The sequence below is a fragment of the Triticum aestivum genome, chromosome 5A, assembly GCF_018294505.1.
Source record: "Triticum aestivum cultivar Chinese Spring chromosome 5A, IWGSC CS RefSeq v2.1, whole genome shotgun sequence".
NCBI lineage: Eukaryota > Viridiplantae > Streptophyta > Magnoliopsida > Poales > Poaceae > Triticum > Triticum aestivum.
Window position 1 is genome coordinate 641,811,214 of NC_057806.1, and position 15,851 is coordinate 641,827,064.

General features: G+C 45.7%; 1 pseudogene; it reads right to left on the reverse strand.

The window, feature by feature from the left end:
* The window catches only part of LOC123108130 (uncharacterized), a 32,375-nt pseudogene extending 22,647 nt beyond the window's left edge, over nucleotides 1-9,728 (reverse strand).
* Between the last annotated feature and the right edge of the window lie 6,123 nt (nucleotides 9,729-15,851).

The following is a 15,851-nucleotide window of genomic DNA, read 5'->3' on the forward strand; positions in this document are numbered from 1 at the left end:
GTTCGGCCCCTTCAATGAAGGTAAAAGCCTGCGTCTAGTTGTGATGGAATTGATGGGGTTTCGATGACTAGGGAGCAAACAAGCTTCGCCTATGTCTCGAGTTGTTCTCTGTTCTCCTTAAACCGCCGCCGGGTCGTCCCCTTATATACACGGGTGACACCCGTCGGTTCAGAGTCCCAACACCGGTCGATATTCGTATCCGGGTTGGTCTCTCCTTATTCCTAACTTACAATACAAGCTTACATACAACTTCTAGTTTACAACTACAAGTCTTGAACCGGCTACGGGCCTTAGGCCCTCATCTTCCTTCTTGGGCTTTATCACTTCTGGAACTACTGATGAAGTTGACCCGTCCCAGATAGGCCGGTTTACGCCCAGCAGTAATATCCTCAACAGCCCTCCTTAATGACCCTCTCCTTGAACGAAGAGCTACCTCCCCCTTGAGCTTCCACCACTTCGTTCTAGCGACTTTGGCACGCTTATCCCGCTGGACACGAATCCGAAAGCGGAAGTCAGCAACCACCTGCTTATGCTGGGGTACAACACTCTCTCCAGGTATCACCTTATAGTCTAGGCACGCACGCCTATCATCTCTTCTCGACAGGATGAAATCAATCTGGCTAGAGTGTTGGCCACTACTAAAAGTCACCAGATGTGATTCTCTCTTTCTAAAGAGGGTGTTAGCTACAATCATGTTGTAGGCTAGAGCAAAGCTTAAGACATCTTCTCCTTCTTGATTCCTGATGCCATAGCCAAAGCCCCCGTGCACCCCTTCAAAACTTGTGTTAGATGTACCCATGTGGCCATTGAGGTCTCCTCCTATGGAGAGCTTATCACCAATCGGTACACTCCTAACCATGTCTTCCAGGCCTTCCCAGAACTCCCTCTTGGTGTTCTCATTGTGGCCTACTTGCAGGGCATACGCGCTAATAACATTGAGAACCAAGTCCTCAACTACCAGCTTGACCGGGATAATCCGGTCCCCACGTCTCTTGACGTCTACCACTCCATACTTGAGGCTCTTGTTGATCAAGATGCCTATGCCATTTCTGTTTGCAGCCGTCCCTGTGTACCACAGCTTGAAGCCGGTGTTGGAAATATGCCCTAGAGGCAATAATAAATTGGTTATTATTTTATTTCCTTGTTCATGATAATCGTTTATTATCCATGCTAGAATTGTATTGATAGGAAACTCAGATACATGTGTGGATACATAGACAACACCATGTCCCTAGTAAGCCTCTAGTTGACTAGCTCGTTGATCAATAGATGGTTATGGTTTCCTGACCATGGACATTGGATGTCGTTGATAACGGGATCACATCATTAGGAGAATGATGTGATGGACAAGACCCAATCCTAAGCATAGCACAAGATCGTGTAGTTCGCATGCTAAAGCTTTTCTAATGTCAAGTATCATTTCCTTAGACCATGAGATTGTGCAACTCCCGGATACCGTAGGAATACTTTGGGTGTGCCAAACATCACAACGTAACTGGGTGGCTATAAAGGTGCACTACGGGTATCTCCGAAAGTGTCTGTTGGGTTGGCACGAATCGAGACTGGGATTTGTCACTCCGTGTGACGGAGAGGTATCTCTGGGCCCACTCAGTAGGACATCATCATAATGTGCACAATGTGATCAAGGAGTTGATCATGGGATGATGTGTTACGGAACGAGTAAAGAGACTTGCCGGTAACGAGATTGAACAAGGTATCGGGATACCGACGATCGAATCTCGGGCAAGTACAATACCGCTAGACAAAGGGAATTATATACGGGATTGATCGAATCCTCGACATCGTGGTTCATCTGATGAGATCATCGTGGAACATGTGGGAACCAACATGGGTATCTAGATCCCGCTGTTGGTTATTGACCGGAGAACGTCTCGGTCATGTCTGCATGGTTCCCGAACCCGTAGGGTCTACACACTTAAGGTTCGATGACGCTAGGGTTATAAAGGAAGTTTGTATGTGGTTACCGAATGTTGTTCGGAGTCCCGGATGAGATCCCGGACGTCACGAGGAGTTCTGGAATGGTCCGGAGGTAAACATTTATATATGGGAAGTCTTGTTTTAGTCACCGGAAAAGTTTCGGGGTTTATCGGTAACGTACCGGGACCACGGGAGGGTCCCGGGGGTCCACCAAGTGGGGCCAAAAGCCCCGGAGGGCTGCTTGGGCCAAGTGTGGGAGGGGACCAGCCCCAGGTGGGCTGGTGCGCCCCCCCCCCCCCCACAAGGGCCCAAGGCGCCTAAGGGGAGGAGGGGGGCAAACCCTAAGGGCAGATGGGCCTTAGGGCCCATGCCTGGTGCGCCTCCCTCTCCCCCTCCACCTGGCCGCCACCCAGATGGGATCTGGGGGCTGCCGCCACCCCTAGGGAGGGAACCCTAGGTGGGGGCGCAGCCCCTCCCCTCCCCCTATATATACTTGAGGTTTGGGCTGCCCAAGACACACGAGTTCCTCTCCTTCTTGGCGCAGCCCTACCCCTCTCCCTCCTCGTCTCTTGCAGTGCTTGGCGAAGCCCTGCTGGAGTACCATGCTCCTCCACCACCACCACGCTGTTGTGCTGCTGCTGGATGGAGTCTTCCTCAACCTCTCCCTCTCTTCTTGCTGGATCAAGGCATGGGAGACGTCACCGGGCTGTACGTGTGTTGGACGCGGAGGTGTCGTCCGTTCGGCACTAGGATCTCCGGTGATTTGGATCACGACGAGTACGACTCCTTCAACCCCGTTCTCTTGAACGCTTCCGCTTAGCGATCTACAAGGGTATGTAGATGCACTCTCCTTCCCCTCGTTGCTGGTTTCTCCATAGATAGATCTTGGTGACACATAGGAAAATTTTGAATTTCTGCTACGTTACCCAACAGTGGCATCATGAGCTAGGTCTATTGCGTAGATTCTATGCACGAGTAGAACACAAAGTAGTTGTGGGCGTTGATTTTGTTCAATATGCTTACCGTTACTAGTCCAATCTTGTTTCGACGGTATTGTGGGATGAAGCGGCCTAGACCGACCTTACACGTACTCTTACGTGAGACTGGTTCCACCGACTGACATGCACTAGTTGCATAAGGTGGCTAGCGGGTGTCTGTCTCTCCCACTTTAGTCGGAACGGATTCGATGAAAAGGGTCCTTATGAAGGGTAAATAGCAATTGGCATATCACGTTGTGGTTTTGCGTAGGTAAGAAACATTCTTGCTAGAAACCCATAGCAGCCACGTAAAACATGCAAACAACAATTAGAGGACGTCTAACTTGTTTTTGCAGGGTATGCCATGTGATGTGATATGGCCAAAAAGGATGTGATGAATGATATATGTGATGTATGAGATTGATCATGTTCTTGTAATAGGAATCACGACTTGCATGTCGATGAGTATGACAACCGGCAGGAGCCATTGGAGTTGTCTTAATTTATTTATGACCTGTGTGTCAACATAAACGTCATGTAATTACTTTACTTTATTGCTAACCGTTAGCTGTAGTAGTAGAAGTAATAGTTGGCGAGACAACTTCATGAAGACACGATGATAGAGATCATGATGATGGAGATCATGGTGTCATGCCGGTGAAGATGATGATCATGGAGCCCCGAAGATGGAGATCAAAAGGAGCAAAGTGATGATGGCCATATCATGTCACTATTTGATTGCATGTGATGTTTATCATGTTTATGCATCTTATTTGCTTAGAACAACGGTAGTAAATAAGATGATCCCTCATTAAAATTTCAAGAAAGTGTTCCCCCTAACTGTGCACCGTTGCGAAAGTTCGTCGTTTCAAAGCACCACGTGATGATCGGGTGTGATAGATTCCAACGTTCACATACGACGGGTGTAAGACAGATTTACACATGCAAACACTTAGGTTGACTTGACGAGCCTAGCATGTACAGACATGGCCTCGGAACACATAAGACCGAAAGGTCGAACATGAGTCATATAGAAGATACGATCAACATGAAGATGTTCACCGATGTTGACTAGTCCGTCTCATGTGATGATCGGACACGGCCTAGTTGACTCGGATCATGTAATCACTTAGATGACTAGAGGGATGTCTATCTGAGTGGGAGTTCATAAGATGAACTTAATTATCCTGAACATAGTCAAAAGGTCTTCGCAAATTATGTCGTAGCTCGCGCTTCAGTTCTACTGTTTAAATATGTTCCTAGAGAAAATTTAGTTGAAAGTTGATAGTAGCAATTACGCGGACTAGGTCCGTAAACTGAGGATTGTCCTCATTGCTTCATAGAAGGCTTATGTCCTTAATGCACCGCTCAGTGTGCTGAACCTCGAACGTTGTCTGTGGATGTTGCGAACATCTGACATACACATTTTGATAACTACGTGATAGTTCAGTTAAACGGCTTAGAGTTGAGGCACCGAAGACGTTTTGAAACGTCGCGAAACATATGAGATGTTTCGAGGGCTGAAATTGGATTTCAGGCTCGTGCCCACGTCAAGAGGTATAAGACCTCCGACGATTTTCTTAGCCTGCAAACTAAGGGAGAAAAGCTCAATTGTTGAGCTTGTGCTCAGATTGTCTAAGTACAACAATCATTTGAATCGAGTGGGAGTTGATCTTCCAGATGAGATAGTGATATTTCTCCGAAGTCATTACCACCAAGCTGCTAGAGCTTCATGATGAACTATAATATATCGAGGACATATATGATGATCCTTGAGATATTCGCGATGTTTGACACCACAAAAGTAGAAATCAAGAAGGAGCATCAATTGTTGATGGTTGGTGAAACCACTAGTTTTAAGAAGGGCAAGGGCAAGAAGGGATACTTCATGAAACGGCAAATCAGCTGCTGCTCTAGTGAAGAAACCCAAGGTTGAACCCAAACCCGAGACTAAGTGCTTCTGTAATAAGGGGAACAGCCACTGGAGCAGAATTACCCTAGATACTTGGTAGATAAGAAGGCTGGCAAGGTCGATAGAAGTATATTGGATATACATTGTGTTGATGTGTACTTTACTAGTACTCCTAGTAGCACCATGGTATTAGATACCGGTTCGGTTGCTAAGTGTTAGTAAACTCGAAATAAAAGGCTACGGAGTAAACGGAGACTAGCTAAAGGTGAGCTGGAGATATGTGTTGGAAGTTTTTCCCAAGCTTGATGTGATCAAGCATCGCACGCTCCCTCTACCATCGAGATTGGTGTTTGCATTGAGCATAGACATGATTGGATTATGTCTATCGCAATATGGTTATTCATTTAAGGAGAATAATGGTTACTCTGTTTATTTGAATAATACCTTCAATGGTCTTGCACCTAAAATGAATGGTTTATTGAATCTCGATTGTAGTGATACACATGTTCATGCCAAAAGATATAAGATAGTAATGATAGTACCACCTACTTGTGGCACTGCCACGTAAGTCATATCGGTATAAAACGCAAGAAGAAGCTCCATGTTGATGGATCTTTGGGCTCACTCGTTTTTTGAAAAGTTTGAGACATGCGAACCATGTCTATTGGTGTATATGCATGAAGAAACTCCATGCAAATGGACCGTTTGGACTCACTTGATTTTGAATCACTTGAGACATGCAAATCATACCACATGGGCAAGATGACTGAAAGCCTCGTTTTCAGTAAAATGGAACTAGAAAGCAACTTGTTGGAAGTAATACATTTTGATGTGTGCAGTCCAATGAGTGCTGAGACGTGTAGTGGATATCATTATGTTCTTACTTCATAGATGATTTGAGTAGATGTTGAGTATATTTACTTGATGAATCACGAGTCTGAATTATTGAAAGGTTCAAGTAATTTCAGGGTGAAGGTGAGAGATCATCATGACAAGAGGATAAAATGTCTATGATATGATCATAGAGATGAATATCGGAATTACGAGTTTGGCACAGAATTAAGACATTGTGGAAATTGTTTCACAACTAATACAGCCTGGAACACCATAGTGTGATGGTGTGTCCGAACCTCATAACTGCACCCTATTGGATATGATGCATACCATGATGGCTCTTATCGAATTACCACAATAGTTTGTGGGTTAGGCATTAGAGACAACCACATTCACTTTAAATAGGGCATCACGTAATTTCGATGAGATGACACCGTATGAACTATGGTTTAGAGAAACCTAAGCTGTCATTTCTTAAAAGTTTGGGGCTGCAATGCTTATGTGAAAAAGTTTCAAGCTGATAAGCTCGAACCCAAAGCGGATAAATGCATCTTCATAGGACACCCAAAAATAGTTGTATACCTCCTGTCTCAGATCCAAAAGCAATAAGGGATTGTTTCTAGAATCGGGTCCTTTCTCGAGGAAAAGTTTCTCTCGAAAGAATTGAGTGGGAAGATGTTGGAGACTTGATGAGGTTATTGAACCGTCTCTTCAACTAGTGTGTGGCAGGGCATAGGGAGTTGTTCCTATGGCACCTACACCAATTGAAGTAGAAGCTTATGATAGTGATCATGAAACTTCAGATCAAGTCACTACCAAACCTCGTGGGATGACAAGGATGCGTACTACTTCAGAGTGGTACGTAATCCTGTCTTGGAAGTCATGTTGCTAGACAACAATGAACCTACGAGCTATGGAGAAGCGATGGTGGGCCTGAATTCCGACAAATGGTTAGAAGCCATGAAATCCGAGATAGGATCCATGTATCAGAACAAAGCATGGACTTTGGTGGACTTGCCCAATGATCGGCAAGCCATTGAGATAAATGGATCTTTAAGAAGAAGACGGACATAGATGGTAATGTCACCGTCTATGAAGCTCGACTTGTGGAGAAGAGTTTTTCACAAGTTCAAGGAGTTGACTACGATGAGATCTTCTCATCCATAGCAATGCTTAAGTCCATCGGAATCATGTTAGCATTAGCTGCATTTATGTAATCTGGCAGATGGATGTCAAAACGAGTTTCCTTACCAGTTTTCGTAAGGAAAGGTTGTATGCGATACAATCATAAAGGTTTTGTCGATCCTATGGATGCTAAAAGGTATGCTAACTCCAGCGATCCTTCTAAGGACTGGAGTAAGCATCTCGGAGTTGGAATGTACGCTTTGATGAGATCATCAAAGATTTTGGGTTTATACAAAGTTTATGAGAAACTTGTATTTCCAAAGAAATGAGTGGGAGCACTATAGAATTTCTGATGAGTATATGTTGTTGACATATTGTGGATCAGAAATGATGTAGAATTTCTGGAAAGCATATAGGGTTATTTGAAAAGTGTTTTTCAATAGAAAACCTGGATTAGGCTACTTGAACATTGAGCATCAAGATCTATGAGGATAGATCAAAACGCTTAATGGTACTTTCAAATGAGCACATACCTTGACATGATCTTGAAGGTGTTCAAGATGGATCAGTCAAAGAAGGAGTTCTTGCCTGAGTTGTAAGGTATGAAGTTAAGACTTAAAGCTCGACCGCGGCAGAAGAAAGAGGAAGGACGAAGGTCGTCCCCTATGCTTTTGTCATAGGCTCTATACGGTATGCCATGCTGAGTACCGCACCTGATGTGTGCCTTGCCACATATCTGGCAAGAGGGTACAAAGGTAATCTAGGAGTAGATCACCAGATAGCGGTCTAAATTATCCTTAGAGGAATAAGGATATGTTTCTCGGTTATGGAGGTGATAAAGAGTTTGACGTAAAGAGTTACGTCGATGCAAGCTTAACACCTATCTGGATAGCTCTGAGTAGAGATATCGGATACGTATAATGGAGCAACAATTTAGAATAGCTCCAAGTAGAACAGTTATTTGAAATGGCTCCAAATGTAGCATAGTAGTTGCATATACAAGATGACATAGAAATTTGCGAAGTACATACGAATCTGAATGTTGCAGACCCGTTGACTGAAACCTCTCTCACAAGCATAACATGATCAAACCCAGAACTCTTGGGTGTTAGTCACATGGGGATGTGACCTTGAGTGTTAATCACATATCGATGTGAACTGGATTATTGACTCTAGTGCAAGTGGGAGACTATTGGAAATATGCCCTAAAGGCAATAATAAATTGGTTATTATTATATTTCCTTGTTCATGATAATCGTTTATTATCCATGCTAGAATTGTATTGATAGGAAACTCAGATACATGTGTGGATACATAGACAACACCATGTCCCCAGTAAGCCTCTAGTTGACTAGCTCGTTGATCCATAGATGGTTACGGTTTCCTGACCATGGACATTGGATGTCGTTGATAACGGGATCACATCATTAGGAGAATGATGTGATGGACAAGACCCAATCCTAAGCATAGCACAAGATCGTGTAGTTCGCATGCTAAAGCTTTTCTAATGTCAAGTATCATTTCCTTAGACCATGAGATTGTGCAACTCCCGGATACCGTAGGAATACTTTGGGTGTGCCAAACATCACAACGTAATTGGGTGGCTATAAAGGTGCACTACGGGTATCTCCGAAAGTGTCTGTTGGGTTGGCACGAATCGAGACTGGGATTTGTCACTCCGTGTGACGGAGAGGTATCGCTGGGCCCACTCAGTAGGACATCATCATAATGTGCACAATGTGATCAAGGAGTTGATCATGAGATGATGTGTTACGGAACGAGTAAAGAGACTTGCCGGTAACGAGATTGAACAAGGTATCGGGATACCGACGATCGAATCTCTGGCAAGTACAATACCGCTAGACAAAGGGAATTGTATACGGGATTGATCGAATCCTCGACATCGTGGTTCATCTGATGAGATCATCGTGGAACATGTGGGCCCAAGGCGCCTAAGGGGAGGAGGGGGGCAAACCCTAAGGGCAGATGGGCCTTAGGGCCCATGCCTGGTGCGCCTCCCTCTCCCCCTCGACCTGGACGCCACCCAGATGGGATCTGGGGGCTGCCGCCACCCCTAGGGAGGGAACCCTAGGTGGGGGCGCAACCCCTCCCCTCCCCCTATATATACTTGAGGTTTGGGCTGCCCAAGACACACGAGTTCCTCTCCTTCTTGGCGCAGCCCTACCCCTCTCCCTCCTCGTCTCTTGCAGTGCTTGGCGAAGCCCTGCTGGAGTACCATGCTCCTCCACCACCACCACGCCATTGTGCTGCTGCTGGATGGAGTCTTCCTCAACCTCTCCCTCTCTCCGTGCTGGATCAAGGCATGGGAGACGTCACCGGGCTGTACGTGTGTTGAACGCGGAGGTGCCGTCCGTTCGGCACTAGGATCTCCGGTGATTTGGATCACGACGAGTACGACTCGTTCAACCCCGTTCTCTTGAACGCTTCCGCTTAGCGATCTACAAGGGTATGTAGATGCACTCTCCTTCCCCTCGTTGCTGGTTTCTCCATAGATAGATCTTGGTGACACGTAGGAAAATTTTGAATTGCTGCTACGTTACCCAACAGCCGGTATCCTCCACCTCCTTCGCCTTCTGTCCTCTCCATTTGGTTTCTTGGACGCAAAGGATATCAACACCTCTCCTCACCACTGCATCAACTAGCTCCCGAAGCTTCACTGTCAGAGACCCTACGTTCCAGCTACCTAAGCGAATCCTCCTAGGTTTGGCTAGCTTCCTTACCCTTCGCACTCGTCGAGTCAAATGCGAAGACCCTTGCCCATTTTCCACTACATCCGGGCGCCGATGTAGCGCGCCACTAAGGATGCGATGACCCGATCCTCGCTCACTTGCCACCGTATCCGGATCAAGATACAGCGCGCCACCTTGGGGGTGACGGCCCGGCCCTTGCCCATTTTCCACCACACCCGGGTTCCGATGTAGCGCGTCGCTGAGAGGGTTACGCCCCAACGAAAATCTTTTGGGTTTCATCTCCATAAGAATGGCTGAGTTTTTACGTTGGCTCGCCAAGCCTATCACAACCCTCCTCCTTTACCCGGGCTTGGGACCGGCTATGTTGAGACAACATAGGCGGAGTTATGGCATGATGGCAAGCAAGGGAAAATAAACATCTCGTCATCCATCATGAAGAATTCCACGGATTCCTCAAACCAACGCTACAACAATTTTTTAAATCACAAAATAAAGAAGAGAATGAATTAGTTTTGTACGACATGGAAAGCAGATCAATTGACGATTAAATTCAGCTAACAATAGTATACCTATGCTTTGATAGAAATGCATCATCAAGCTAACAGAAATGAAGAAACCAAATTCACAAATATAATGCAGATTTAGAGCAAGATATGTCTATAAAACCTATAAGAAACAATACATGGGATTTGAAAAAATGGAAAAATCTAGGTTTGCAACCATCAAATCAGCAATTAATAATATGGGATTTCTAAAATACTTTCGGGAATTAGAATGACAGAAATGCTATTGCGGCACAGTAGCTGATTCGTGAGTGAGAATAAACTTATACACAGAGCAAATCCAAAGCATAAATCTAGCTAGTAAGGAAAGATCTAAGATGGTCAGATAAGATGTAAATTGACTCCTGTCTTTATCACTTTGCTAATGGAGGTCTGCACAATACTTGTGCTGCATAATATGCTAATTAATCTAAGCATCAGTAGCAAAATGACGAGTAAGAATACACACGAACGCATGAAAACACCTACAGAGGGAGAAAGGGGAAGAGAGAAAGCGAGGAAACCTGGGAATGGCTTGGTGCCATGGAGCCTGGGCATCTTACGCGGAGCTCGCTGCAGGATTGACAGCGACGACCTCCACCTCGTCAGCGCTATGGACCAGTAGTAGGAAGGAAGTCGCTTCTCGGCTCTCGCGAGCCTCACTCCAATGGGAGCCATCCCGCTGCCGTGCATCCCAAAAAGGAAGGAGGGGCGGACTTCGGCGCGGCACGACGCGGCGACGAGAGGCCAGGACAGGAGCTTGGGGTCGGGAAATGGGAACGGAGGTCGGGCCATCGCCGGGGCTGACGAAGGGAACGAGGGATGGAGTTGGGTCGTGGCGCGGCCGTCGGCCGAAGAGGTTACCAAACGCCGCGAAATACTGCTCGCCTCGACACTGCCGCCGGCAAACGGGGCCACCCCCAGCGTCGCACCCATCCGACTCCACCTGCGGCGGCTCGCCACCGAAACCACCCGCCGCTTGCCGCTCGCCGCTTCCTCTCCCAATATTCCAGAAACTGCGGGGAGTGGGTTAGCTAAGCAGTTGCTAGGTAAAAAAAAGCTTTACCTCGGGACACGGCGTTTCAGCGCCCGAGCCCAGCTGCACTCGTTATCCTTGGCGTTGGCTTCGCTATGAGGATCCGTGAAAGGTGATTTGACCGTTATGGTGTGGGCGCTAGAAAATGGCTCGAGAGCAGAAAATACAGTATGTCACAGTGGTCTACGGTGCGGTCCCCACAGCGCTGCGTGGTGGAGGTTTCAAATTTGGTGGGCGGCTCCGCCAGGATGTGCATCTGTCCCGTGGCTCAAGCCGGTTTGTGTGGAGATGAGCCATGGCATGGAATAATTGCACAGGACGTTAGAGCAGTGGCACGGAGGAAAACAACCTTGCATGGGACCGCAACAATATTCTGGAGTACATGATAAAATGCTTAATAATTGATTAGGAGTACTAACTAATTGAGCATCGTCAAGCAGGACACCTCACACATTTGTTTTTTTTCCGAAACTGCTGTGCGGACGACGCATAGCCTGCACGACAAGGAAACGATGGCTAATCCATCCATTGGCCCCACTTTAGTCATATGCATGGACGGCTTGATTTAGTTGTCGTGCACAAATCGTCTCCAAAACATCGTCTGCATAGCAGTGCTTTTTTTTTTTGGATCATGCATGACATTGAGTAGCCGTAAGCAAACAAAAACATCGCCTCAGCAGCTCTCCTTGTTTGGTAGCGCTTGTTGTTCAGTTCATATGCACATGCAGCAGAAGATACACACGGAAATTCATGGTGTTTTTGGAGGGATGACCAGTGTTATCTGGGGAAGTGCATGTAGTTGCTTGCAAGTTGCATGGGTGATGATTTCCATCCATGATACATGTGGGAACAGGACAACAGCTCGAGAGGCACATCATTTGGAAGTAGCATCAAGATGCACATTTTGTTAATTGATCGTGCATGGGAGAGGTAGCCGTAAACAAACATGACGAAGCCTCACCCAAGTCTCTGATTGTTTGGTAGCTTGGTGATTATTCATGGACATGGACATGCAGGTGATGTACTTGCACTGCTGCATGACTACGATTCTTATGTGTCTCATCAGATAAACGTGGGAACAGGTAGAACACAATCTGCTCTTTTCAGGAATTGAGAAGTTTACCAAACAGAGCTACATCTTACACGACGATTACCAGGATTTTAACCGCAACAGGCAGACAAACAATTCATTCTTCAGCTTAGCACCAACCTGGAAACAAAGTAACATCCAAGCCGGAGTCTCTGCCTACTGCTACGGAGACAGGCAGAAAGCAAGAGGCAGAATGCAGCTTCAGATACATCCTACGTTCTAAACCACCTTGTACCACAGGGTAGCCTGGAAATATACACATAGGTATCAAAATTTCTTCATGCCATGAATACACATGGGCGTTGTATGATTAGTACCATGCCTTCGAAATAGTTTCGACTTTGGTTTCCCGTATCGAGTTGCGTGAGTGAGTAGGGCAAAAGCATTAACATGGAATGGGAAAATCTGCCGGCGTCTCGAGGATATCAGACGATCTGTGTGGGTATTCAGGCCTTCAAGGGCTTGCATACTGCAATGCTTCCTGGATAGATTTGTAACCGTCTCTTTCCAAACATTCTGTGAGCTCGGCATGTTGAAACGCGTCAAATCATCATCAACATTAGATCAATTCAGACAGGATTATTTTACTATACAGATCATTTTGAGTGACAGTTATATGTTGTGACCGAAGGCAAAAAAACTTGCGGCTGCTGCAGTTTAGCAGAGTACTTATCCTAGAACTCAAAAGAAATCACACAGGCCGGCCTAGAGAAAAGGGGGAAGGAGGCAAGATCTGAGTGGCAACGAAAAAAACGATTAATACTAAATGACTGCGTGGGGGAGAGTACTTAACTCTGTAGCGAACACACTTGTAGACTCTGATCCTGGTTGCTGCCCTTTGCAGGCGATGGAAGTGACCGAGAGCAGCTCGTGCTGCAGCGTGGCTGGAGAAGATGAGCCGGACGTCGACGTTTCAATCAATTTCGGAGAGGGCGAAGGGGATCGAAGGAAGAACCCTAACGGGGGGAAAGGGACTGCGAGCCAGTCCAGTAAGGCCCACAAACAACGAGGGGCCGTCTCGCGCTGTTCTGGACTGGGACGACTGCAACGGTACCCATCAGTATTAAAAGCGCGGGCCCAGGTTAGATTTCACCTCAATACGCATAGACTATACAGGATGGAATACGAGATACTTCACAGATCTCGAGATGAATGGATGCACCTGATAACAGGACCATTTGAGCTCGAGCTCAGAAACGAATTTTCGTTTACCTCGGCTTTTCTTTTGAGCAAATAAAATTACCTCGGCTGGAGCCAGGTTGCCTGCGAGTGTGGCTGGGTCTCCGACCGGGGTGAAGAATTGGTAATTCTTCACCCAGGGTCCTTTTTTTTAGCATCCTTCACCCAGGGTCCTTAATAGACTCTCTCTCTCTCTCTCTCTCTCTCTCTATATATATATATATATATATATATATATATATATATATATATATATATATAGGCGTCGTATCACGTGAATCTGGCATTCATCGTGAATCCATGTATCCGCTCATCGCCAATCCTTCGATCAAGATCTTGTGCCTGCTGTTAGTTCGGCCTCTTTTTACACAAAACACACCCGCCTCCAACTGTGTTTGCCCTGTCAGTTTTGCAAAATAAACCCCAGCGAGGGCAGCTCTTCCAGTTCACCACTCCCCAATCGTTTCCCAATCTTAGAGGAAGCCCGCGACCTGTATTCCAACGACGGCCACGGCGGCATGCATATGCCCGATCAATCACAGCCACGGGTAATCGCCACGACGACCACGAAGGAATCCATCGCCCAACTCCCGATCAGCATGGTGGACAAGTCCTCCTTGCTGGATATAGCGCAACCAACAACCATGGCGATTTTTGCTGTCAGGGACAATGAATCTGCATCGACTTTGATGGTTAGAACCTGCTTGCCCTCGTTCCTCCCTAATTCATGTGGGGACCCTAAATTTTCCTCAGCATGTACCCATCAGGAAGCCCATCTCACTTGCACTGCTATGGCCACAAAAACCGTTATAACTGCAGACAATGAACTGAATTTAAGTATGACACATGGAGCGTCAGGTAACAAATCAGAAAGAACTCTAATTGATTTGTGTACGTTGTAATGGATGAAAAATAAGTCTTTTGTGAAAATGTCTCTCTGTTATTTTTTATGACTTGTTGCCGTGTTGCATGGAGTATACCAAGTTCCAGGAGCACCATTATATACTAAATTATGTATCAAATTACTTTGCTTCAGTCCTTTCCGTTAGCATTGTTGGTTGAATACAGATTGGGATGTACTACCTATGCCAATATTGTGTCATTTCTCCGGTTAATTTACAAGGCTTATCATGTACATGTGGGTGCAGCAATGGGATCAACAAATAGCTAGCAAATGCAGATGAGCAGGAAAGGATTTAGTACACCCATAAAGAAAGCAAGTGTGCCTCTCTTTGTAAGTCAATTGCTTTCGCTGACTATGGTTGTATTCAGTTCAGTATTTTGTTAATGAAGGTGCTTATTTATTCATTATTTATGTTCCAGTGCTCGTCTTTTATACCTGAGTGTGAAGATAATTTGAAGCTTAAAGTGGGGATGACATTTGAAGGATTGAAGGCTGTGGAGGAGTTCTACAAATCTTATGCACATCACTCTAGTTTTGGAGTTGGAGTTCGTATCGGACAGCAAAAGAAGTTGGAAAATGAAGTAGTTCGTACTAAACGATACATGTGTAACAGAGAAGGATTCAAGCCAGAGAAAGGGTAACATGATTGGCGATCCATCAAAGAAAAGGCGTAAGAACACGGACACAAGGTGTGGTTGTGATGCACATATCTTTGCGAAGTTGTGTGCTAATGATACCTACAAGATAGAATCATGGGTCGAGCACCATAGCCATGGTCTCGTGTCACCTGATAAGCGTCATTTGATCAGATTAAATCGTCGAGTTAGCGAGAGAGCAAAGAACACATTGTATACATGCAGCAAAGCAAGCATAGGCACCTGCCAGGCATACAGGCTCCTCCACGTCAACGAGGGTGGGTTTGCGGAGGCTGAATGCACAAAGAGAGACTTGCAAAACTACTACCGTGGCCTCAGATTAAAAATCAGGGATGCAGACGCACAAATATTTGTGGCCCAGCTAGGTAGAAAGCAGGAAGTTAATTCAGCATTTTTCTATGATTTCGTTGTGAGTGATGAAGGAAAGTTGGTGTATGTGTTCTGGGCAGATGCCACAAGTAGGAAGAACTACAAACATTTCGGTAGTGTGGTATCCTTTGATTCTACATATACTACTAATCAGTATGACATGATCTTCGCACCATTTACAGGAGTTAATCATCACTTACAAAGTGTGTTCTTTGGTGCTGCATTCTTACTAAATGAGAAGAAAGAGTCATATATTTGGTTGTTTGATACCTTCCTGAGAGCAATGGGAGGTGTAGCGCCGAGACTCATCATAACCGATGAAGCTACTAGCATCAAGAATGGAATTGATAAAGTTTTTCCAACCTCAGTACACAGAGTGTGCATGTGGCATATAATGGAAAAACTTCCCGAGAAGATTGCACCCGTGATTAGAGAAGAATCTGAATTTTGGAAGAGGATGAACGCATGTGTATGGGATTCGGAAACTGTGACCGAGTTTGAGTTAGAGTGAAATTCCATAATTTTAGACTTTGGGTTGGACGATAATGAGTGGTTGACTAAAACGTTTAGCCTTAGAG